The sequence below is a fragment of the Hemitrygon akajei genome, chromosome 6 (assembly GCF_048418815.1).
Source record: "Hemitrygon akajei chromosome 6, sHemAka1.3, whole genome shotgun sequence".
NCBI classification, from domain to species: Eukaryota; Metazoa; Chordata; class Chondrichthyes; order Myliobatiformes; family Dasyatidae; genus Hemitrygon; species Hemitrygon akajei.
The window spans coordinates 182,462,478-182,487,308 of record NC_133129.1 but is presented as its reverse complement, the minus strand read 5'-3'; the positions used below and the strand labels follow the sequence as shown (position 1 = coordinate 182,487,308).

General features: G+C 42.4%; 1 long non-coding RNA gene across 1 annotated transcript in view; it reads right to left on the bottom strand.

The window, feature by feature from the left end:
- LOC140728780 (uncharacterized) overlaps positions 1–24,831 on the bottom strand; it is an 89,529-nt gene that overhangs the window by 4,918 nt on the left and 59,780 nt on the right. Inside the window, exon 2 of the long non-coding RNA XR_012099185.1 lies at positions 42–175. This is a non-coding gene — a long non-coding RNA (uncharacterized lncRNA). The remainder of the gene's footprint in view (positions 1–41; positions 176–24,831) is intronic.

The following is a 24,831-nucleotide window of genomic DNA, read 5'->3' as shown; positions in this document are numbered from 1 at the left end:
AAAGAAGTGATTAGTTTAAAAATAAAACAGCTCTGGCTTACCTTCCAAATCTTTTAGGCAGATTGGCTATGTTGCACAGTGTACAATTCTGGTCACCTCCATTATCGAAAGGATGTAGAGGCTTGGCCTCTGTTTTGGATCCGTTTTATTGTTTCCATGGAGGCTGAGGACAGATCTGAAAAGTTTATGAAATGGAGATAATATAAAAGGTAGACAGCTGAAATTTCTTCCCCAGGGCGGAAAGTACTAGAGGGACAAGCTTTAACCTGGGAGGGGAAATATTACAAAGGGATGAATTGTTTTTTAAAACTTTATTTTATATTTAATAAAAAGTATTAAAAGCAAAACCCAATTAGAACAGTTAAAACATTAAAATATCTTCAGTCATAGTGCTGCCAGAGATTGAGGACCTGAGTTGTAGGAAGAGGTTGAATCGGTTAGGGAATTATTCCCTGTAGCGTAGGAAAATGAGGGGAGATTTGATAGAGGTATACAAAATTATGAGGGGTATAGATAGAGTAAATGCAAGCAGACTCTTCCACTGAGGTTGGGTGAGACTAGATCATGGGTTCAGGGTGAAAGGTGAAATATTTGACTGGAACATGAGGAGGAAGTTCTTCACTCAGAGCATGGAATGAGTTGCCTGCAGAAGTGATGGATACATGCTCGATTTCAATATCTAAGAGAAATTTGGATAGTAACATGGATGAGTGGGGTAGGAGGGCTATGGTCCAGCTGTAGGTCGAAGGGTTTGGTCAGCATAATAGCATGGCACAGATTAGATGGGCTGATGGGCCTGTCTCTGTTCTATGACTGGATGACATTAGTTAAGCTGTAATAATTAGGATTGAGTTGGTAGATTGAAGGGGAGCAGTTCTTGGGCTTCATGGTGTGGATCTTCAGGCTTCTGTACCTCCTGCCTGATGGTAGCTGTGAGGAATGTACTCTCAGTAGCCACTTCTTTAGTAATACTTGTACACCTGCTCATTTAATCAGCCAATCACGTGGCAGCAACTCAACACATAAAAGCATGCAGACGTGGTCAAGAGGTTCTGTTGTTGTTCATGCCAAGCATCAGAATGGGGAAGAAATGTGATCTAAATGACTTTGTCTGAGGAATGATTGTTGGTGCCAGACAAGATGGTTTGAGTAACTGTTGATCTCCTGGGATTTTCATGGACAACAGCCTCGGGGGTTTACAGAGAATGATACAATAAAACAAGAAACATCCAGTGTGCTGCAATTCAGTGGTTGAGAATGCATTGTTAATGAGAGAGGTTGGAGGAGAATGGCCAGACTGGTTCAAGCTGACAGGAAGGTGGCAGTAGCTCAAAAAACTCACAACAGTGGTGTGCAGAAGAGCATCTCTGAATGCACAACACATCAAACCTACAAGTGGAAGGGGTACAGTAGCAGAAGACCTGAGGGGTGGTGGTAGAGGCAGATACATTAGGGACATTTAGATAGGAACATGAATGTGAGCAAATGGAGGGATATGGACATTGTGCACTCATAAGGGCTTAATTTAATTGGCCATTTAATTAGTAATTTGGTTTGGTGCAAGATTGTGTTCCTATGCTGTACTATGTTCTATGTAAACTGCCTATAAAAAATATTCACTCCTGGAAGATTTCAAGTTGTATTGATTCAGAACATTGAATCACAGTGGATTTAATTTGGCTTTTTTAATACTGATCTAGAGAAAAAGACTCTTTCATGTCAAAGTGAAAATAGATCTCTACAACGTGATAAAATTAATTACAAATATAAAACACAAAACAATTGACTGCATAAGTATTCGTCCCCCTATAATATGACACACCAAATCATTGCCAGTGCAACCAATTGGTTTTAGAAGTCACATAATTAGTTAAATGGAGATCTGTTTTTGGAGACCTGTGTGCAGTCAAGGGGTTTCTATTGATAGCTTTGTAAAGAAGATTGGGGAAAACTAGCAGAGTCCAGATTTGCAAAGCTGATAGAAACCTATCTACACAGACTCAAGACTGTAACGGCTGCCAAAGGTGCATCTACTAAATTCTGACTTGAAGGGAGTGTACTGAACACTTGTGCAATCAATTGTTTTGTGTTTTATATTTAGAATCAGTTTATATCACTCTGTAGAGGTCTGTTTTCACTTCGACACAAAAGAGATTTTTTCTGTTGATTAGTATCAAAAAAAGCCAAATTAAATCCACTGTGATTCAGTGTTGTAAAACAATAAAACATAAAAACTTCCAAAGGGGTGGTGAATACTTCTTATAGGCACTGTATGCTGGTTGGGTAAGACGATGACATAAACTGTATGTGGTAATCTGAGTATGTTCCCTTCACAGCTCTCAATAGTTATTCCTTCCTTACTTAGACGCCAAAGATACCTGAGTTGGTTGGATTTCAAGTGCTTGATCGGTATGACTTGAGGGTCACTTCCCTAGCTAATGAGGTAGAGCAGCTCGGTGTTGTCATGGCGATGGGGTGAGAAGACTTTTGAGGATGTAAGATGCAGTGTGACAGGCAAATCAAATCCAAGAGAAAAAGTATTCTATTTGTATTTCTGTTGCAACTTTTAAAACCCTTGATTGAACCACAATGATTGAAGTACTTCTAAGGAGGTAGGGTGTTTAATGCAGAGCCTTTGAATATCTTAAAGAGTAGGAAGGCAGGTGCATAAGAACATAAGACCAAAAGATATGGGACAGAATTAGGCCTTTCAGCCCATTGAGTCTGCTCCTTCATTCCATCATGCCTGATTTATTATCTCTCTCAAATCCATTCTCCTGTCTTCTCCTCGTAACTTTTGCCACCCTGACTAACCAAAGGCTTATCATAAATACACACAATGACTTGGCCTTCGCAGCCTTCTGTGCAAAGAATTCCACAGATTCACACCGTCTGGCTAAAGAACTTCCTCCTCATCTCTATTCAAAAGGGACATTCTATTCTATTCTGAGGCAGTGCCGTCTGGTCCTAGATTCCTCCACCATAGGAAACATACTCTCTGTCTAGGCCTTTCAACATTCAATAAGTTTGAATTAAATCCACCCCTCCCTCCAGTGATTACAGGCCCAGAACTACCTTTCATTCCCAGGATCATTCTCATGAACCTCCTCTGGACCCTTTCCCATACCAGCACATCCAGTCTTAGATATGGACCCAAAACTGCTGACAATACTCACAACTACTCGAGCAGCAGTCTGATCAATGCCTTATAAAGCCTCAGCATTACATCCTTGCTTTTATATTCTATACCAGGGTAACTGGGACTGTTGTGAGCACTGTGCTAAGGCTACAAGCTGAGTGGCTTTAAGTTAACTCAATGACAAGTCAAGTTTGAGGAGTTAAGTTGCTAAGTCCTGATCTTTGTTGACATCTGCACTCAGTGGGGTAATCACAATGTCACTTGATGTGTGGTGGGCCTTTAACCACTGCTCAAAGGGAACACTCACAACATAAAGAACATATCCAAAACATGAAGTACAAAGTGCAAAGTAATTTTACTGGCAAAGTACATATATGCCACCATACACTATGCTAAGATTCATTTTTGTGCACAGTCACAGTAATTATAACGAAACACAATTGAATTGGCAAAGATTGCACACAACAAAATGGAGGCAAGCAGTCCATTTGCAATGTGCAAAAGAGAAAAAAAACTGTGCAAATACCAGAAAATAATAATAATAATAATAATAATAATAATAATAATAATAATAATAATAATAATAATAATAATAATAATAATAATAATAATAATAATAAGCAATACACATTGAGAATACAAGATGAAGAGTCTTTGAAACTGAGTGTTGGTTGTGGGAACATTTCAATGAAGGGGCAAGTGAAGTTGAGTTATGTTATCCCCTTTGGTTCAAGAGCCTAATGTCTGAGGGGTAATAACTGTTCCTGAACCAGGTGGTGTGGGTCCTGAGGCTCCTGTACTTTCTTCCTGATAGCAGCATTGAGTAGAGAGCATGGCCTGGATGTTGAAGTCCCTGACGATGGATGCTGCTTTCCTGTGACAGCACTCTGTGTAGATGTGTTCAATGGTGGGGATGTCTTTACCCATGATAGACAGGCCATATCCATTACTTTTGCAGGGTTTTCCATTCAAGGGCATTGGTATTTCCATGCTAGGCTGTGATGCAGCCAGTCAATATACTCTCCACCACACATCTATAGAACATACCACACATTTAAACAGAAAGGCTCCAGAAAAAGATCAGTAACATTATGAAGGATCCCACCCACCTTGCTCATGGACTGTTTGTCCAACTCAGATCAGAGAGTTGTATTCACACCAGGACCACCAGATTCAAAAATACCTTCACCCACTAACCCACCTGTGCTGTGCCGAACATGTACTTACTTTAGAAATTACCTAGGGTTACCCATAGCCCTCTGTTTGTCTAAGTTCCATGTACCTATCCAGGAGTTTCTTAAAAGACTCTATCGTATCCGCTTCCACCACCATTGCCTGCAGCCCATTCCACACACTCACCAGTCTCTGCATAAAAAACTTATCCCTGACATCTCCTCTGTACCTACTTCCAAGCACCTAAAACTGGGCCTTCTTGTGTTAGTCATTTTAGCCCTGGGAAAAAAACCTTTGACTATCCACTTGATCAATGCCACTCAACATCTATCAAGTCACCTCTCATCCTCTGACACTCCAAGGAGAAAAGGCTGAGTTCACAATTCTATCTCCTTTACCATAGCATTGGAGAGGGATATGAACAGATAAGTTAGCGAAATGTTTAACTGGAGTATGGAGAAATATGAGGCTATCAGGCAGGAACTTGGAAGAATAAATTGGAAACAGATGTTGTCAGGGAAATGTATGGAAGAAATGTGGCAAATGTTCAGGGGATATTTGTGTGGGGTTCTACATAGGTATGTTCCAATGAGACAGGGAAAGGATAGTAGGGTACGCCTGCTCTATAAAGCTGTCTTCTTTTTAAGCTCTTCCCGCCTGTCTAACTCGCTGACGTCCACGTGCCTTCGCAGACGTTCCTTGATCAAACCGCCTAAGAAAGAACGATCACCTTGTATACTCTTCCCGCCAGTCTAACTCGCTAACGTCCACGTGACTGTGTAGTCTTTCCTCGATGTTGTTGTGTTTGTATTGTTGTACATTGTCTGCACGTTGTTCTGCTGAACATTGTGGGGATGCTGTGGAGCTGCTCCCAGTACGTCCTCAGACTGTGTTGGTTGTTAACACAATGACACATTTCACTGGATGTTTCGATGCAAGCAACTAAAAATCTATTCTAATCTAATCTATGGTCTATCCTAAAAGATCTTTGATCTGATATCTATCATGACATTTATATATCCTTCACTTAATGCTCTGGAAAACAGCTGCACAAGTCATTTGATTGGTAGTCAATTAAAAAGGTGCCACAGTAGCATAGTGTTTAGTGTCACACTATTACCGCTCAGGGTGTCGGGGTTCAGAGTTCAATTTGGATGCTGTCTGTAAGGAGTTTGTACATTCTCTCCGTGACCATATGGATTTCCTCCGGGTGCTCTGGTTTCCTCCCACAGTCCAAAGATGTTCCAGTTAGTAAGTTAATTGGTCACTGTAAATTGTCCTGTGATTAGGCTCGGGTTAAATAGGTGGTGTGTCTCAGTGGACTGGAGGGGCCTGTTATACCAGGATCACTAAATAAATAAAATAATAAGTAAATTAGATAGCAACTGATCAAATGAAGCAGTTAACAGCAGTCTTCATGTTGCTTGAACTATGAGGTTTAACAAATAACACTCTCCAGAAGGCCGGTAGGTAACACTGAGGTGGAATCCTGTCACGTTGCTTGTTAATTGTGACCCATACACATAATACTTGCGACACTTTCACCAGCTAAGGTGCTGAAATGTCTGGTATGATATTTAAGGATCACACACCAAGCCCTGCTAATTAAACAGATGAAATTCTTCCTTTCTCTCTGTTCGGAAAGAGTCTTGGATTTATTAGTTGAGCCTGCATTCATTGGCCAATTTATTAGGTACACCTGTAATTTTTGCTTTAAAATTGCCTCCCCTTACCTTAAATGTAGGCCCTCTGTTGTGAGACACTTCAACCATGTACTGTTCCTCTACTCTATCTATACAACAATGCAAATACAACAACAGCAAAGCAAAACCCTTCCTATCCCACAATCCCAATGGGATCACTGGCCTTCATTTTTGAACCTGAACTCCGACGCCCCGCTGATCACAGCCTTGCAGGCCTTTGTCCTCAGCATCTCCTGACCCAACCTCCTTCCTTGCAGATTTGATAAGACCATTACGAATTGGAGCAAAATTCGGCCATTTGGCCCATTGGGTCTGCTCCGCATTTCACTTAAGTCTGGTTTAATATCCCTCTCAACTCCATTCTCCTGCTTTCTCCCCATAACCTTTGACACTCTGATTAATCATGATCCTATCAACCTCCACTTTCATAATAAGATGGAGTCATTTCAGATACCTGTGGATACGCATGTGGCTCTGCAGAGAATGAAGTGATATGGACTATGTGCAGACAGAAGTGATTAGTGTTGTTAGTTTAATTAGTTTGGCATAGCATTATGGGTCAAAGAGTCTGTTCCTCTGTGGTACTGTTCTATGTTTTATGAAACAAAGACTAATGTTTCAAGTGCTCCCTTCGGGCTCCTGCACAACATCCTAACCTATAATTAGAAAGGAGATGACACCAAAGATTTCTTGTCTCACTGATGGCATCGGGAGGAAGGTACAGGAGCCTCAGGATCATATCCAGTGGGCAGCGTTTGGAGCGGGCAGCGGTGTGAGAGGCAGCAGAGTGATAGAGCTTTGGCTCACCGGGCTTAGGTGGTAACGGGGTGAGGTGAGGTAGGTTTACCGGTGTTATTTGCAGAAAGGAGGAAGTATATGTTTGAGGTTTTCTGTGCTCGGTGTCAGATGTGGGGGGTCCTGGAGACTCCCAGCCTCCTGGACAGCCATATCTGCACCAGGTGTGTCGAGCAAGATGAGAAACAAGATGGCGGCACGACGCAGTTTGCGGCAGCCTCTCCAGAGTTGATATCTGTTATTTGTTAAGCGGGGTGCCGTGCACAATCCTGATCTGATGAAAAACGGACGTGGGAGCATGGAGGAACACCTGGAAATCTCCAGGAAGGCCTTCTTCATTGCTGCTGCTGCTGTGAGGTCCGGGTCTCTGTTGGGAAGAACAGGCCCCCAGTCCTTGGGGTCGCGTTGCCAGTGGCCGTTGGCAGGGGCGTCGTAGTGCGCTCGGCAGAGGATAGTGCTCAGAGAGGCTGTGCCAGAGGGGATGGTCGGAGGCTCGGAGGTTCGACGGATTCAGAGTCCACTGCAATCGGGGAGCTTTCAATGAGTGCTGCGTCTGTGAGGCTGAGTCGGGCAGCGCCTTGGAAGTCCATAGTGGGGGTATTCCCTTCTGCCGCCTGCGTGGGATGACGAGTCTATCAGGACCCTGAGGACTTGTGGAAACTGTATGGTGGTTTCTTTCGAATTTATAGTCTTTTAGCATCTTTGGACTATTTTTACTGGGCCCATGGTCTGTTTTTTATCAATTATGGTATTATCTGCACTGTTGTAACTATATGTTAACTATAACTATATGTAGCTATAGTGTAGGTCTTGTAGCTTCAGTTTTTGGTTTGTTGGGTGGTACAGTTGGTCTCCTGACTTGGTGTGTCTGGGTAGTCTTGTTTTGTCTGGTGGATTTGGAGCTCCTTTCCGGGGAACACGCTAAGATGGTAGCGTGATATGAATATGCAGCAGCCTCTCCGGACTCTGGATTTGGGGATTGCCAAATGTTATGTGAATTTTCTGGTGTAGTCTGTTTTGTCATATGCTTTTGTGATATCATTCTGGAGAACGTTGTCTCATTTTTTAACTGCATTGCATTTGTGGTTTCTAAATGACAATAAACTGAAACTGAAACTGAACTGAACTGCAGCTCCTAAGGGACCGCGTTAGGGAACTGGAGCTGCAGCTCGATGACGTTCGCCTGGTCAGGGAGAGTGAGGAGTTGATAGAGAGGAGCTATAGGTAGGTGGTCACACAGGGGCCACAGGAGACAGACAAGCGACTCACAGTCAGGAGGGGGAAGGGGAAGAGTCAGGTACTAGAGAGTACCCCTGTGGCTGTATCCCTTGACAATAAGTAATCCTGTTTGAGTACTGTTGGGGGGGATACAGCCTACCTGGGGGAAGCAGCAGTGGCCGCGCCTCTGGCACAGAATCTGGTCCTGTGGCTCAGAGGGTAGGGAAAGGAAGAGGAAGGCAGCAGTGATAGGGGACTCTATAGTTAGGGGGTCAGACAGGCGATTCTGTGGACGCAGGAATGAAACGTGGATGGTAGTTTGCCTCCCTCCCAGGTGCCAGGGTCCAGGATGTTTCGGATCGCATCCAAGATATCCTGTGGTGGGAGAGAGAACAGCTAGAGGTCATGGTACATATTGGTACGAATGACATAGGTAGGAAAAGGGAAGAGGTCCTGAAAAAAGAGTACAGGGAGTTAGGAAGGAAGTTGAGAAGCAGAACTGCAAAGATAGTAATCACGGGATTACTGCCTGTGCCACATGACAGTGAGAATAGGAACAGAGTGAGGTGGAGGATAAATGCGTGGCTGAGGAATTGGAGCAGGGGGCAGCGATTCAGATTTCTGGATCATTGGGACCTCTTTTGGGGCAGGTGTGTCCTGTACAAAAAGGTTGGGTTGCACTTGAATCCCAGGGAGACCAATATCCTACTGGGGAGGTTTGCTAAGGCTACTGGGGAGAGTTTAAACTAGAATTGTTGGGGGGGTGGGAACCGAACTGAAGAGACTGGGGAAGAGGAGCTTGGCTCACAAATAGAGAAAGCTTGTAGACAGTGCGAGAGGGAGGATAGGCAGGTGATAGAGAAGGGACGCACTCAGACCGAAGATTTGAGATGTGTCTATTTTAACGCAAGGAGTGTTGTGAACAAAACAGATGAGTTTAGAGCATGGATCAGTACTTGGAGATATGATGCGGTGGCCTTTACAGAGACTTGGATGGCTCAGGGACAGGAATGGTTACTTCAAGTGCCGGGTTTTAGACGTTTCAGAAAGGACAGGGAGGGAGGCAAAAGAGGTGGGGGCATGGCACTGTTGATCAGAGATAATGTCACGGCTGCAGAAAAGGTGGACGCCATGGAGGGATTGTCTACGGAGTCTCTGTGGGTGGAGGTTAGGAATAGGAAGGGGTCAATAATTTTACTGTGTGTTTTTTATAGGCCGCCCAATAGTATCAGGGATATCGAGGAGCAGATAGGGAAACAGATCCTGGAAAGGTGTAATAATAACAGAATTGTCATGATGGGAGATTTTAATTTCTCAAATATCAATTGGTATCTCGCTAGAGCAAGGGGTTTAGATGGGGTGGAGTTTGTTAGGTGTGTTCAGGAAAGTTTCTTGACACAATATGTAGATAAGCATACAAGAGGAGAGGCTGTACTTGATCTGGTATTGGGAAATGAACCTGGTCAGATGTCAGGTCTCAGTGGGAGAGCATTCTGGAGATAGTGATCACAATTCTATCTCCTTTACCATAGCGTTGGAGAAGGATAGGAACAGACGTTAGGGAAACGCTTAATTGGAGTAAGGGGAAATATGAGGCTATTAGGCAGGAACTTGGAAGCATAAATTGGAAACAGATGTTCTCAGGGAAACGTATGGAAGAAATGTGGCAAATGTAAAGGGGATATTTGCGTGGGGTTCTGAGTGGGTACATTCCAATGAGACACAGAAAGGATGGTAGGGTACAAGAACCGTGGTGCATAAAGATTGTTGTAAATCTAGTCAAGAAGAAAAGAAGAGCTTTAGAAAGGTTCAGAAAACTAGGTAATGTTAGAGATCTAGAAGATTATTAGGCTAGGAGGAAGGAGCTTAAGAATGAATTTAGGAGAGCCAGAAGGGGCCACGAGAAAGCCTTGGCGGGCAGGATTAAGGAAAACCCAAAGGCATTCTACAGGTATGTGAAGAACAAGAGGATAAAACGTGAGAGAATAGGACCTATCAGGTGTGACAGTGGGAAAGTGTGTATGGAACCGGTGGAAATAGCAGAGGTACTTAATGAATACTTTACTTTAGTATTCACTATGGGAAAGGATCTCCCAAGTGATTGTCGTAATGACTTGCAGCAGACTGAAAAGCTTGAGCATGTAGATATTAAGAAAGAGGATGTGCTGGAGCTTGTGGAAAGCATCAAGTTGGATAAGTCGCCGGGACCGGATGAGATGTACCCCAGGCTACTGTGGGAGGCAAGGGAGGAGATTGCTGAGCATCTAGCGATGATCATTGCATCATCAATGGGGACGGGAGACGTCCTGGAGGATTGGAGGGTTGCAGGTGTTGTTCCTTTATCCAAGAAAGGGAGTAGAGATAGCCCAGGAAATTATAGACCAGTGAGTCTTAACTCAGTGGCAGGTAAGTTGATGGAGAAGATCCTGAGAGGCAGGATTTGTGAACATTTAGAGAGGTATAATATGATTAGGAATAGTCAGCATGGTGTTGTCAAGGGCAGGTCATGCCTTAGGAGTCTGATTGAATTTTTTGAGGATGTGACTAAACACTTTGATGAAGGAAGAGCAGTAGATGTAGTGTATATGGATTTCAGCAAGGCAATTGATAAGGTACCCCATTGCAAGGTTTATTGAGAAAGTAAGGAGGCATGGGATCCAAGGGGACATTGCTTTGTGGATCCAGAACTGGCTTGCCCACAGAAGGCAAAGAATGGTTGTAGATGAGTCATATTCTGCATGGAGTTCGGTGACCAGTGGGGTGCCTCAGGAATCTGTTCTGGGACCCTTATTCTTCATGATTTTTATAAATGACCTGGATGAGGAAGTGGAGGGATGGGTTAGTAAGTTTGCTGATGACACAAAGGTTGGAGGTGTTGTGGATCATGCAGAGGGCTGTCAGAGGCTACAGCGGGACATTGACAGGATGCAAAACTGGGCTGAGAACTGGCAGATGGAGTTCAACCCAGGTAAATGTGAAATGGTTCATTTTGGTAGGTCAAATATGATGACAGAATATAGTATTGATGGTAAGACTCTTGGTAATGTGGAGGATCAGAGGGATCTTGGGGTCCCAGAACATTGGACACTCAAAGCAGCTGCACAGGTTGACTCTGTGGTTAAGAAGGCATACGGTATCATGGAATTGAATTTAGAAGCCGAGAGGTAATGTTGTAGCTATATAGGACCCTGGTCAGACCCCACTTGGAGTACTGTGCTCAGCTCTGGTCACCTCACTACAGGAAAGATGTGGAAGCCATAGAAAGGGTGCAGAGGAGATTTACAAGGGTGTTGCCTGGATTGGGGAGCATGCCTTATGAGAATAGGTTGAGTGAACTCGGCCTTTTCTCCTTGAAGCAAAGGAGGATGAGAGGTGATCTGATAGAGGTGTATAAGATGATGAGAGGCATTGATCATGTGGATAGTCAGAGGCTTGTTCCCAGGGCTGAAATGGTTGCCACAAGAGGACACAGGTTTAAGGTGCTGGGGAGTAGGTACAGAGGAGATGTCAGGGGTAAGTTTTTTATGCAGAGAGTGGTGAGTGCATGGAATGGGCTGCCAGCAACAGTGGTGGGGGCGGATACAATAGGGTCTTTTAAGAGATTTTTGGATAAGTACATGGAGCTTGGAAAAATAGAGGGTTATAGGTAAGTCTAGTTATTTCTAAGGTAGGGACATGTTTGGCACAACTTTGTGGGCCGAAGGGCCTGTATTGAGCTGTCAGTTTTCTATGTTTCTAAGTTTCTATGACCTTCCACTCCTCCAGGTTCAAGAACAGTTATTACCTCTCAACCATCAGGCTCTTAAACCTGAGGGAAAAATTTCTAAAACTCATCACTGAACCTATGGACTCATTTCAAGGACTCTTCATTTCATGTTCTCATCACATTGCTTATTTATTTATTAGTATTTATTTTTGTATTTGCACAATTTATTGTCTTTTGCACATTTGTTGTTTGTCTGTTCTGTTGAGGGTAGTCTTTCATTGATTTTATTCTGTGTGTTGTATTTAGACCAGAAGATATAGGAGCAGAATTAGGCTATTTGGCCCAAATTAATGTGAAAGCTCCCAAGAAAACAAACCTCAGGGTTGTAATTCTGACATATATGTACTCTGATAATAAATTTACTTGGACCTTTGAAGATGATGCAAGTAAATGAGCACAGAACTGAGATTTTTGTGGAACAATATTTATTTATTTTCCAAAACTTAGTTGCCAGTAGAAAGGCCTCTTGGGCAATCATTTCTGCTGGCAACTTTCTTAACATACAAAAAGGTGTAGTCTGAGATTTGATCTTTAGGTTATAGATTTGTTTAGTTGTAGCTCACTGAGTTCACACATCTGCAAAAACTTTCCAACATAGCCAATATAGTGTCTTTCAAAGATCAAAGCAATGACTGAAGATATATCCCCAGAGCAGATCATGGAAACCAGCCTCCCCACCATGGACGATGCCTCCTCTACACTTTGCCTCAATAAACCAGATAGCATAATCAACGATTCCACTCACACAGACATTCTCTCTTCTCCCCTCTCCCATCAGGCAGAAAATACAAAAGCCTGAAAGTTTGTATCAGCAGCCTCAAGAACATATTTTTATCTCAGTGTCATAAGACTATGGAATGTTTCCTTAATACAATAAGATCAAGCTCAAAGTCAAGTTCATTGTCATCTGACATATACAACCAAAGAAAACAATGTTCCTCTGCACCTGCAGAACATTTATCACACACAGCACCTAAACCATAATAGTATACTCTAAATAAGTTAATTTTCAGACATAGGAAAGATGGACAGAACAACAAATGTCACTGTTGGCTGGAGCTGGAGTGGCTTCTGTCATCATAGAAGATGGACTCTTGACCTCATAATCTTCCTTGTTATGACCTTGCACCTTATCGTCTACCTGCACCGCACCTTCTCTGTACTGTAACTGTTACACTTTACTCTGAATTCTGTTATTGTTTTATCTTGTGCACTGTGTAATGTCCTGATCTGTATGAACAGTGTGCAAGACAGATTTTCACTGTATCTCCATACACGTGACAATAACAAACCAAAACTAATTCCAAAGACCTCTATGATCCCTTCTGGCTTGGAATGGTAACAACTGTCAACTATACAAATTCAATCTATAATTACAAATGATTAAATTCCACCCATCCCACTAAACTAATTCAACATTATTTGACATTGATATTAGTTTATTAACACCACCATGGATGGTCCCAAGCCCGGGTCTGAAAGGAGGGGGGTTGGGCATGGGCTACCTGCTGAGTGTTGAAAGGACGAGATTGTGTGGATGTAGAGAGGATGTTTCTTATAGTGGGGTATCCAGAACTAGAGGGCACAGCCTCAAAATTGAGAGGCGACCCTTTAGAACAGAGGTAAGGAGGAATTTTTTTAGCCAGGGAGAAGTGAATCTGTGGAATGCTCTGCCACAGAGTGTGGTGGAGGCCAAGTCTATGGGTATACTTAAGGTGGAAGTTGATAGTTTCCTGATCGGTCGGGACATCAAAGAATATGGTGAGAAGGGAGGTGTATGGAGTTGAATGGGATCCAGGATCAGCTATGATGGAATGGCAGAGCAGACTCGATGTGCCACATAGCCTCATTCTGCTCCTATGTCTTATGGACTAGAAACTTCATCCTGTAAAACCCAGTGCTACAGAAATGCCAATAAAAGCTCCAAAGACCTCATCACTGGGAGAGGAAGGATCTTTACTAGAAGGCATATGAAGTTGTGTGGTGAAAGCCAAAAGCCCATGGATGCCAAAGGGTCAATCAACCTTTATTTATTTATTCATTGAGATACAACACGGAGTAGGCCCTTCCGGCCCTTCGAGCCAGGCCATCCAGCAACCCCCCATTTAACCCGAGCCTAATCACAGGACAATTTACAATGATCAATTAGCCTATCAACCATTACATCTTTGGAACATGTGAGGAAATCCACGTGGTCCTGCGGAGAACGTACAAACTCCTTACAGGCAGCATTAGGAATTGAACCTGGGTCAACTGTACTGTAAAGCATTGTGCTAAACACTCCGCTACCGTGCTGTCCAACTTGAATAGAATGTTTCCTATCAATGGGTATGAAAAGACCTTTTATCATCCAGAACCACAACCAGATTAGTCCAGGACAGAGGACTCTGGCAGGCTGCTGTCAGCAGCTGGGGTTGATGGGGCTTAAGAAGAAGATTGGTTTATTATTACCACATGTACCAAGTGAAAAGATTTCAGTTTGCATCACCCATACAGAGCATTTCATAAATACCGAAATTGCATCAATATCATCATCATTACATGCTCTGACGTATGACTTGGGTGATTATGGTCTTTGACCAGGATTGTTCTTGGCAAATCTTTCTACAGAAAGTGGCTTGCCAATGTCTTCTTCTGGGCAGTGTCTTTACAAGACGGGTGACCTTGGCCATTATCAATACTCTGCAGAGATTGTCTGCCTGGCATTTGTGGTTGTCTAACCTGGACTTGTGATGTGACCAGCTGCTAATACGACCATCCACCACCTGCTCCCATGGCTTCATGTGACCCTGATTGGGGGGAGGGGGGGAGGCTGAGCAGGTGTGACACCTTGCCCATGGGTGATCTGCAGGCTAGTGGAGGAAAGGAGTACCTTACACCTCCTTTAGTAGAGATGCATCTGCACCCCGCCATACAATGCATCTAGGTAGAAAACAGCAAAACAGAATGGAGAAGAATGTGTTGCAGTTACCAAGAAAGGGCAGTTCAGGATAACAAGCAAAGCGAAAATAACTGAACAAAGTAGATTGGTTGATCAAAAATTCATCTATTCAAAGTAAATTTATAGCCAAAGTATCTATACTGTATGTTAGCATTAACTTTATATGGATTCATGATCATTATTCATCCTGGACCTAATTACTTTTGTAACTTGGAGTAACTTTTTGCCTTGCACTGTAGTGCTGCTGCTTTCTCTACAGGTCAGTGATAAAAAACCTTATTCTAATTCATGATGATAATTTAGATAGATAGATAGATAGATAGATACTTTATTCATCCCCATGGGGAAATTCAACTTTTTTTCCAATGTCCCATACACTTGTTGTAGCAAAACTAATAACATACAATACTTAACTCAGTAAAAAATATGATATGCATCTAAATCACTATCTCAAAAAGCATTAATAATAGCTTTTAAAAAGTTCTTAAGTCCTGGCGGTAGAATTGTAAAGCCTAATGGCATTGGGGAGTATTGACCTCTTCATCCTGTCTGAGGAGCATTGCATCGATAGTAACCTGTCGCTGAAACTGCTTCTCTGTCTCTGGATGGTGCTATGTAAAGGATGTTCAGAGTTTTCCATAATTGACCGTAGCCTACTCAGCGCCCTTCGCTCAGCTACCGATGTTAAACTCTCCAGTACTTTGCCCACGACAGAGCCCGCCTTCCTTACCAGCTTATTAAGACGTGAGGCGTCCCTCTTCTTAATGCTTCCTCCCCAACCCGCCACCACAAAGAAGAGGGCGCTCTCCACAACTGACCTATAGAACATCTTCAGCATCTCACTACTTGGAGTATTGTCAACAGTTTTGGGCCCCATATCTCAGAAAGGATGTATTGTCATTGAAGAGAGTCCAGGGAAGTTCACAAAGATGATTCCTGGAATGAAGAGGTTAACATGTGAGAAATGTTTGGCAGCTTTGTGCCTGTGCTCATTGGATTCTAGAAGAATGCATGGGGATCTCATTGAAACCTACTGAATGTTGAAAGCACTGGAGAGGGTGGAGGTGAAGAGCATGTTTCCTGTGGTGGGGCAAAACCTCAGAACTGAGGGTGACCTTCTAGAACAGAGATAAGGAGGAATGTTTTTAGTCAGAGAATAGTGAATCTGTGGAATGCTGTGCCACATACTGCAATGGCAGTCAAGTCCATGGCTATATTTAAGGCAGAAGTTAATAGTTTCCTGATTGGTCAGGGCACCAAAGGATTTAGAAAGAGGGCATATACATGGGGTTGAGAGGGATCCGGGATCAGCATTGATGGAATAGCCAAGCAGACTCAATGGGCAGAATGGCCTAATTCTGTTCCAATGTCAATGAAAGACCACACCCCCTTGGGCACTGCACTCCAACCAGTGTGCAAAAGACAGGCTGTGCAAATACAAAAGAAAGAAAGAAATAATTAAAATAAATAAATAAGCAATAAATATTGAGAATATGTGATGAAGAATCCTTGAGACTGAGTCCATAGGTTGTGGGAATAGGTCAGTGATGGGGCAAGAGAAGTTGAGTGAAGTTAGCCCCATTGCTTCAAGAGCCAGTTGGTTGAAGTGTAATAACTGTTCCTGAACCTGGTGGTGCAGATCTTTAGGCTCCTGTACCTTCTTCCTGATGGCGGCAGTGAGACGAGAGCATTGGCTGGATGGTGGGGGTCCCTGATTTCCTGCAACAATGCTTTATGTAGATGTGCTCAGTTGTGGGGAGGGCTTTATTCACGATGGATTCGCCATATCCAATTATTCCACCTATCACCTCCTAGCTTCTTTCTTCATCTCCTCCCCCATCTTCCCCCTCATCTGGCTTCACCTATCACCTACCAGCTTGTGCTCCTTCCTCTCTCCCAGCCTTCTTATTCTCTCATTTTCCCTGTACTTTCCAGTCCTGATGAAGGGTCTCAGCCTGAAACATTGACGGTCTACTCATTTCCATAGGAGCTGCCTGACCCACCATGTTCCTCTAGCTCTGAGTGTGTTACTCCAGAGTCTGCATTCCTGATTGGATTAGAAAGGTGGATGAAGTATACGGAGATTGTAGCATTGGGGTCAAAGATTGGGAAGTGCCCTTAAGAAATGTACCGTTCAGCGGGGGAGTCACAGCATCCATCGAGGGGGAGCTTCACCTTGTGGGGTATCTAGAACCAAGAAAGAAAATCAGATCATATCACATCACAAAGAAAGCACAACAGCACCCCTACTTTCTTAGAAGTTTCAATAGATTCAGAATTTAACAAAAACCATTGACAAACGTCTATAGATCCACCATGAAGAGTTTTCTGACTAGTTATATCACAATCTGGTATGGAAACAACAATGCCCAAGGACAGAAATTGATCGATCCAGCCCAGCCCATCATCATAAGCATAGCCCTCCCTCCCAGTGCAGAGCACGTTTACATGGAGAGCTGCCCAGTAAAGCAGCAAAGACCCCCACGATTCAAACCACGCTCTCTTCTCACTGCTGCCATCTGGAGGAGGAGGACCCACACCACTAGGTTCAAGAACAGTTATTACCCCTCAACTATCAGGCTCCTGAACTGGTGTGGATAACTTCACTCACCTCAACTCTGAAACTGATTCCACAACCTACAGACTCACTTTCAAGGACGCTACAACTCATGTTTGCAATATTTATTTTTGCCACAGTTCGACTTCCTTTGCACATTGGTTGTTTGCCAATCTTTGTTTATGTGTAGTTTATCACAAATTCTATTGTATTTTTTGTTATTGTCCTGTAAATTCCTGAAAGAAGATGAATGCCAAGGTACTTTGACCTTGAATAATGGGCCATCCAGACAAGATGATTGGAAAGATTGTGAATCTGAGGAATTTTGTCTCAAAAAATGCTGTGGAGGAATATACACTGAGTATTTCCGAGCGCTTCCTCAGAAAATGGATGGCTGGAACTGCAAATGTAAACTTTGAGGCCCAAATGTCATCAGGGAGCAAGCCTCATTTACAATACTGTGCAAAAGTCTTAGGCACCCTGGCTATATATTTGATTTTTGCATCTTACCTCATATACAGAAAGCTGCCAGAAAAGGGCCACTAATATTCTGAAGGATGCCACTTACCCTGCTCGTAGACTGTTGATCCCACTCCCATCAAGAGGAGGCTGTGTAGCATCCACGCCAGGACCACCAGACTCAAAAACAGTTTCTTTCCCCAAGCAGTGAGGCTGATCAACACCTCCACCCACTAACCCACCCCTCCACTACATCCACACCAGCCACTGCCCTCCACAGCTCCTTGGCACCCTACATTCCCCTCCACTCACTGCCACTACTCTTTATGCTTATACTCCACATCTACACTGGCACAGTCACTGTCCTATTGTGTATTCAGAAGCCCTGTTGCTACCTTGAAGAGTTCCTCCTGTCAAGGGTCACTTTGTCACTTTGTCATTTCCTGTCAGTCACATTATGTTCAGATACTCCTGCACCTAGCGTCACTTCAGTATGTACAATCATCCAATCAATCTTTGCACGTAAGCCAGTCTTATGTACAGCATATATGGCAACACTCAAGCAGTTCCTTGTACATTGTGGTTATAGGATTGCAGTTACATTTATTTTGATTCGAGTTTTTATGCTTATTGTGTGTTCTTCAGCTGCATCAGATCCGGACCAACAATCATGATGTTCTCCTTTACACTTCTAGACTGACGAATGACAATAGACAACCTTGTATGCAATGAAGCATTTCCTGCCAATAAAGTAAGCCTTGAAAGCTTCCTTTATACAGGAGCCTTGAACTGCTGGGACAACTTCTCCACTGTTCCCCTTCTCTCAGGTTATCAGGACCAACAGCCATCCCTCCCGGTTTTGGGAAACTCACACAAGAGTGACTCTTTACTACTGTGTGGATAACAATATCCTCAGCTTTAATAAGATTTCAGACAAATCCACAGTGGAATGAGATTCAAAATTCGAATGCAGTAACATAGTATTTCTAAAAAGCCTAGAATGAGTGAGTTACCATATTTAGATGGTACAGACAAGCTGAAAATGTGTACAATCTTTATTTTAATTGAAGCAACTTTAAAGCAGTGGGGATTGATGATGGGAATGATATCTGCTCCCTGGTTATTGCTGAAAATTCACTTGGATATATTACTGTCATATGTGCAAATCTGGGAAATTACTGTTAATGTTAACAATTAACTCATTAAGCCACAGAGTGAGTGTTACTGTAATCTCCAACCACCTGCCCAGATTTCTGCACTCCACCACTGCTGGCTTCTTACAAATCCTTGGATTCAAAGTAAATTTATTTTCAAAGTACATATACGTCAAAGTATAATACCCTGACATTTGTTTTCTTTTGGGCATTCACAATAGACAATAGAATCAATGAAAAACTACACATGAACAAAGTGACAAATAGCCAATGAGAAAATAAGAAGAAAATACTGAGAACATGATTTGTAGAGTCCTTCCGGTAAGATGAACCTGGTGGTGTGGGACCCAGGGCTCCTGTACCTCCTTCTGCAATGCAACAGATGAGTGGAATGGGCTGCCAGAAACAGTGGTGGAAGAGGATACGATAGGGTCTTTTAAGAGACTTTTGGACAGGTAAATGGAGCTTAGAAAAATAGAGGGCTATGGGTAAGCCTAGTAATTTCTGAGGGAGGGATATGTTCGGCACAGCTTTGTGGGCCGAAGGGCCTGGATCGTGCTGTAGGTTTTCTATGTTTCTATGTGCTCAAAGGTGGGGGGGGGGGGCGTTGCAGTGATGGGCAAGTCAGAATCAGATTTATTACCACTGGCATATGTCCTGAAATTTGTAAACTTAGCAGCAGCAGTACAATGCAAATCATGATAATATAGAAAAATAAGTAAGTCAATTACAGCAAGTATGTACGCTAAATAGTTAAATTAAAATGGTGCAAAATAGAAATAATGAAAAAGAGTGAAGTAGTACTCATGAGTACAATAACTATTTAGGAATCAGATGGCAGAGGTGTCTGGGTTGTACCTACTGCTTTTTGACTACATTTGCAAAGCATGTTCAGCTGGTCTATTTGTGATCTGTGGAATTCCCTCCCTAAATATTGCTATCTCTCCAAGTATAGTAGCTTAAAGACAGCATGCAAACAAGTCTGAACTTCAATCTTTGAGTAAGCCTTTTGGCCCTGCTTGTGTGCCACCATAAACTAGCCGCATCACAGCCTGGTATGGAAGCACCAATGCCCAGAAATGAAAATCTACAGAAAGTGATGGACACAGCCGGTCCATCAGAGGCAATGCCTTCCCACCATTAAGCACATTGACACAAGAAAGCAGCATCCATTATCAAAGTCCCTCACAACCGGGCCAGGCTCTCTTCCTAATACTACCTTTGGGCAGGAGTCTTAGGTTCCACATCACTAGGTTCGGGATCAACTCAACCATCAGGCCAACCTGGAATTTTGTATTTACGAATAGGCAAGTTACAATTCAGAACAAACAGGCTGAAAGAAGGTGAAAGAAAGGTATCTGCCTCTACTACCATCTCTGGCAGTGCTTTCTCAGACCTGATGTAGGATCTCTGTCCAAAATCTCAACTGTTTATTCTTCTCTATAAATGCTACCTGATCTGCTGAGTTCCTCCAGAATTTTATGTGTGTTACTCTGGATTTCCAGCATTTGCAAAATCTCTTGTGTTTATTCATACCAAACAAGATTCTATTTAAGTTAGTCCCATTCACCTGCATTTGGCCTATATCCCTTGAAACCTTTCCTATCCGTATACAGCACCTATCCAAGTGCCCTTACAACGTTGTTAATGTATGTGCTTCAATCACCTCCTCTGGCACTGGAGGAACTTAACGGTTCAGGCAGCATCAGTGGAGAGAAATGGACATTTGATGCTTTGAGTTGAGACTCTTAACCCGGTCCAGACACAGGGTCTCAACCTGAAACACACTCTGCCCATTATAGATGTTGCCTAAGCCAGTGAGTTCATTCAGAACTTGTGTGTCTTCCTCCAAGTTCCATTATCTGCTGTTTCTTGTGTCTGCACTTCATCTGGAAGATAGTCTTCTTCTGGGTGGAAAATGTTGCTCTTCAGGTTCCTATTTAACCTCTCCCCGCTCATCCCAAACCTATGCCTTCTTGTTCTTGATTCCCACCAACGGCTTTATAAATGTCCAGGACAATGGTTACCATTGTATATAGGAGGCAAATGCAGAACTGCGCACAGCTCAGTAGAACTTAGGTACTTGGGAAATCTGACACTGCAAAACACTTACCTCATGCTGTGTATACACAGCACAAGTGGAATACAGGGAGTGGGGGAAAAGCAGATAAAAAGTAATATGTGGATCGGAGACCACTGGATTGTGGAGTATTCGCTTGGAGCTGAGTGACTCCCTTGTTAACACATTGTACATTGCGCACTGCACATCTGCACGTTGGCTGTTTGTCGGTCTTTGTGTGCAGTTCTTTATTGATTCAATTGTACTTTTCTGTTCTACTATGTATTCCTGCAAGGAAATGAATCTCTGGGTAGTATATGTTGACACATGTGAACTTTGCTAACAAACTTACTTTGAACATCACTCTCTGTGTTTAAAATAAAATATTTGAGAAGTGATGCCTCAGAAAGGAAGCATCCATCATTATTGATCCCCATCACCCAGGATGTTGCTGCCATCAAGGATAGATCTAGATATACACACACATATACATAAAGTGCCTATAAAAAGAATTCATTAGATTCATTCCCCTTAGAGGTTTTCACATTTTATTGTTTTACAACATTGAATCACAGTAGATTTAATGTGGCTTTTGACACTGATCAACAGATAAGACTCTTTCATGTTAATGTATAAACAAATTTCTGCAAATTGGTTTAAATTGATTACAATTATCAAGCATGAAATAATTGATTGCACAGTTACGCCCACCTTCAAGTCAGTATTTAGTAGATGCACATTTGGCAGCAATTACAGCCTTGAGTCTGTGTGGATAGGTCTCCATCAGCTATGCATATTGGGACACTGCAATTTTTCCCCACTCTTCTTTACAAAACTGTTGAAGCTTCATCAGATTGCATGGGGATTGTAAGTGAACAGTCCTACTCAAGTCCAGCCACAAATTCTCAATTGGATTGAGGTCTCGGCTCTGATTTGGCTACTCCAGGACATTAACTTTGTTGTCTTTAAAAGTTATTCCTGTATAGTTTTGGCTTTATGCTTGGGGTCATTGTCTTGGTGGAAAATATGTCTTCTCCCAACTCACTGTTCTCTTTCAGACTGCGTCAGGTTTTCTTCCTGGATTTTGCTGCACCCATTTTACCCTTGGTCTTCACAAGCCTTCCAGGGTTGGCTGCTGTGAAGCATCCCCAGAGCACGATGCAGCCACCACCATGCTTCACAGTAGAGATGGTGTGGTATTGACGATGTGCAGTGTTTGGCTTATACTAAACATAGCATTTAATCCATTGGCTAAAAAGCTCAATTTTGGTTTCATCAGACCATTGGAAATTCTTCCAGCTAACTTCAGAGTCTCCCACATGGCTTCCGACATCTCAACTCTAGTTGAGATTTCATGTGAATTTTTCTCCACCTCGGCTTTCCATTTGCCACTCTCCCATAAAGCTGTGACTGGTGAAGCACCCAGGCAACAGTTGTTGTTGAGATTTCTCCCATCTCAATCACTGAAGCTTGTAACTCATCCAGAGTTGTTGTAGGTCCCCTTCTTGCACAGTCACTCAGGTTTTGGGGACAGCTTACTCTAAGCTGATTTACAGCTGTGCTGTATTCTTTCCATTTTTTGATAATTGACTTAACTGTACTCCAAGGAATATTCAGTGACTGGGAAATTTTCTTGTAGTCATCTCTTGACTTGTGCCTTTCAGTAACATTTTTGCGGAGTTGCTTGGAGTGTTCTTTTGTCTTCATGGTGTAGTTTTTGCCGGTAAACTGACGCACCAGCAGTTGCACCTTCCAGATACAGGTGTATTTTTACTCCAATCAATTGAATCACCTTGACTGCACACGGTGATCTCCATTTAACTAATTATGTGTCTTTTAAAACCAATTGGCTGCACCAGTGATGATTTGGTGTGTCATTATTTTATGTTTTATATTCATATTTCATTTAGATCATTTTGTAGTGCACTGTTTTCATTTTGACATGAAAGAATTGTTTTCTGTTGTAGTGTCAAAAAAGCCAAATTAAATCCACTGTTGTTCAATGTTGTAAAACAATGAAACATGAAAACTTCCAAGGGGGTGGGTGAATACTTGTTACAACCACTGTGTGTATAGTATACTTCTTTCTGTAACTTACAGATATTTTTATTATGTATTGCAATGTACTGTTGCTGTGTAACAACAAATTTCTTATGCCAGTGATATTAAACTTGATTCTGATTTTAACTATCTCTATAAAAAATTTATTTCTGAATTTTGATGTTAATTTGTAAAATAAGGAAGATTGTTCTGTAGATGAAGCCTGGAATCTGTGTCAATTGTTTCTGTCTACAATATCTACTTCATTATGATCTTGCACTCTATCATTTACAGGTACTGCTCTTTCTCTGTAGCCGTTACACTTTATTCTGCATTCGGTTACTGTTTTCCCTTGTTCTACCCCAATGCACTGTGTAATGATCTGATCTGTATGAACAGTATGCAAGACAAGCTTTTCACTGTATCTTGGTATATATGACAATAATAACCAACACCAATGCCATTAATTAAATCATTAGTGCCCACCTGAGGATATTGCCCAAGTCACAGGCAACCATCATGTATTCTGACCTTTGAACTGTACCGCTGTTCCAGCTCTTTTCTGACCACGGGATCTTCCTGTTCTCCAAATAAGCAGCTAATGCATTTCATAAACTTAAGAGATTCGGCAGGTATTGAAGATTTTGAGCAACACACAAACAATGCTGGAGGAACTCAGCAAGTTGGGTGGCCTTTATGGAAGAGAATAAACAGTCAACATTTCAGGCCAAGATCCCTCATCAGGGCTGGAAAGGAAAGGGGCAGAAGCCAGAATAAAAAGTGGAGGGGGTTAGGAAGGAATACAAATTGGTAGATAAAAGGTGAGACCAGGTGAAGGGGAAGGCGAGTGGGTGGGGAGGGAGTGAAGTAAGAAGCTGAGAGGTGATAGCTGGAAGAGGTAGAGGGCTGAAGAGGAAGGACTGATAAGTGAGGTGAGTGGATCATGGGAGGAGGGGCATCAGAGGGAGGTGATGGGTTGGTGAGAAGAAGAGATGTAATTAGAATGTTAGGTACATTTGGAAATGCGTCTGAGTTTATTTTGCAGCTCGTCAGTTTGCTTCTTGCCATTTATTCCTTAATGGAACTGAGTTTATTCTGCTCTGATATCATCTCAGTGGAAACAGATATTGACGATGTAATCCAAAGCATTTTGGAGTTATTTTCATTTACTGTTATTATGATAAGATGAGGGAAACAGGGAACATGTCCCTTAATGAGCACCACAGCAGTGATTACAGTTCAACACCGCCACTCTGAAATTCAAGGATAATCACTGAGCAAACTTTGGGGCTGATTTACTTTCTATGGGAAAATTGTCAAATGCATATCCAAAAATGATATAAAATTGTGGCTGCTATTTGTTAAAGTGACATAAGTAATATTCCCGTTATAAATGTAAAATATTCTCAATGTTTATTGCTTGTTCATTTATTTTTATTATTTCTTTTTTTCTTTTGTATTGGCACAGTTTATTGTCTTTTGCATAATTTTTGTTTTCCCTGTTGGTACAGTCCTTCATTGATTCTATTTTGGTTCTTGGATTTACTGAGAGTGCCCGCAAAAAATTCTCAGGATTGTATATGGTGACATATATGTACCTTGATAATAAATTTACTTTGAACTTTGAAATAAACTTGATTTCCACGAACATCAGTGCCCAGGGACAAAACAGAATATCTCTGCTGTTATTGTCTGACTGGATGTGGATAAATTCATAGAGTTACATGGAAGAGTACAGCACAGGAACAGCCTCTTTGGCCCACAATGTCATTCCAAACCATCTAAAAAGTAAAAAAAAAACCAGAAACTAATCCCTCCTACCGACTC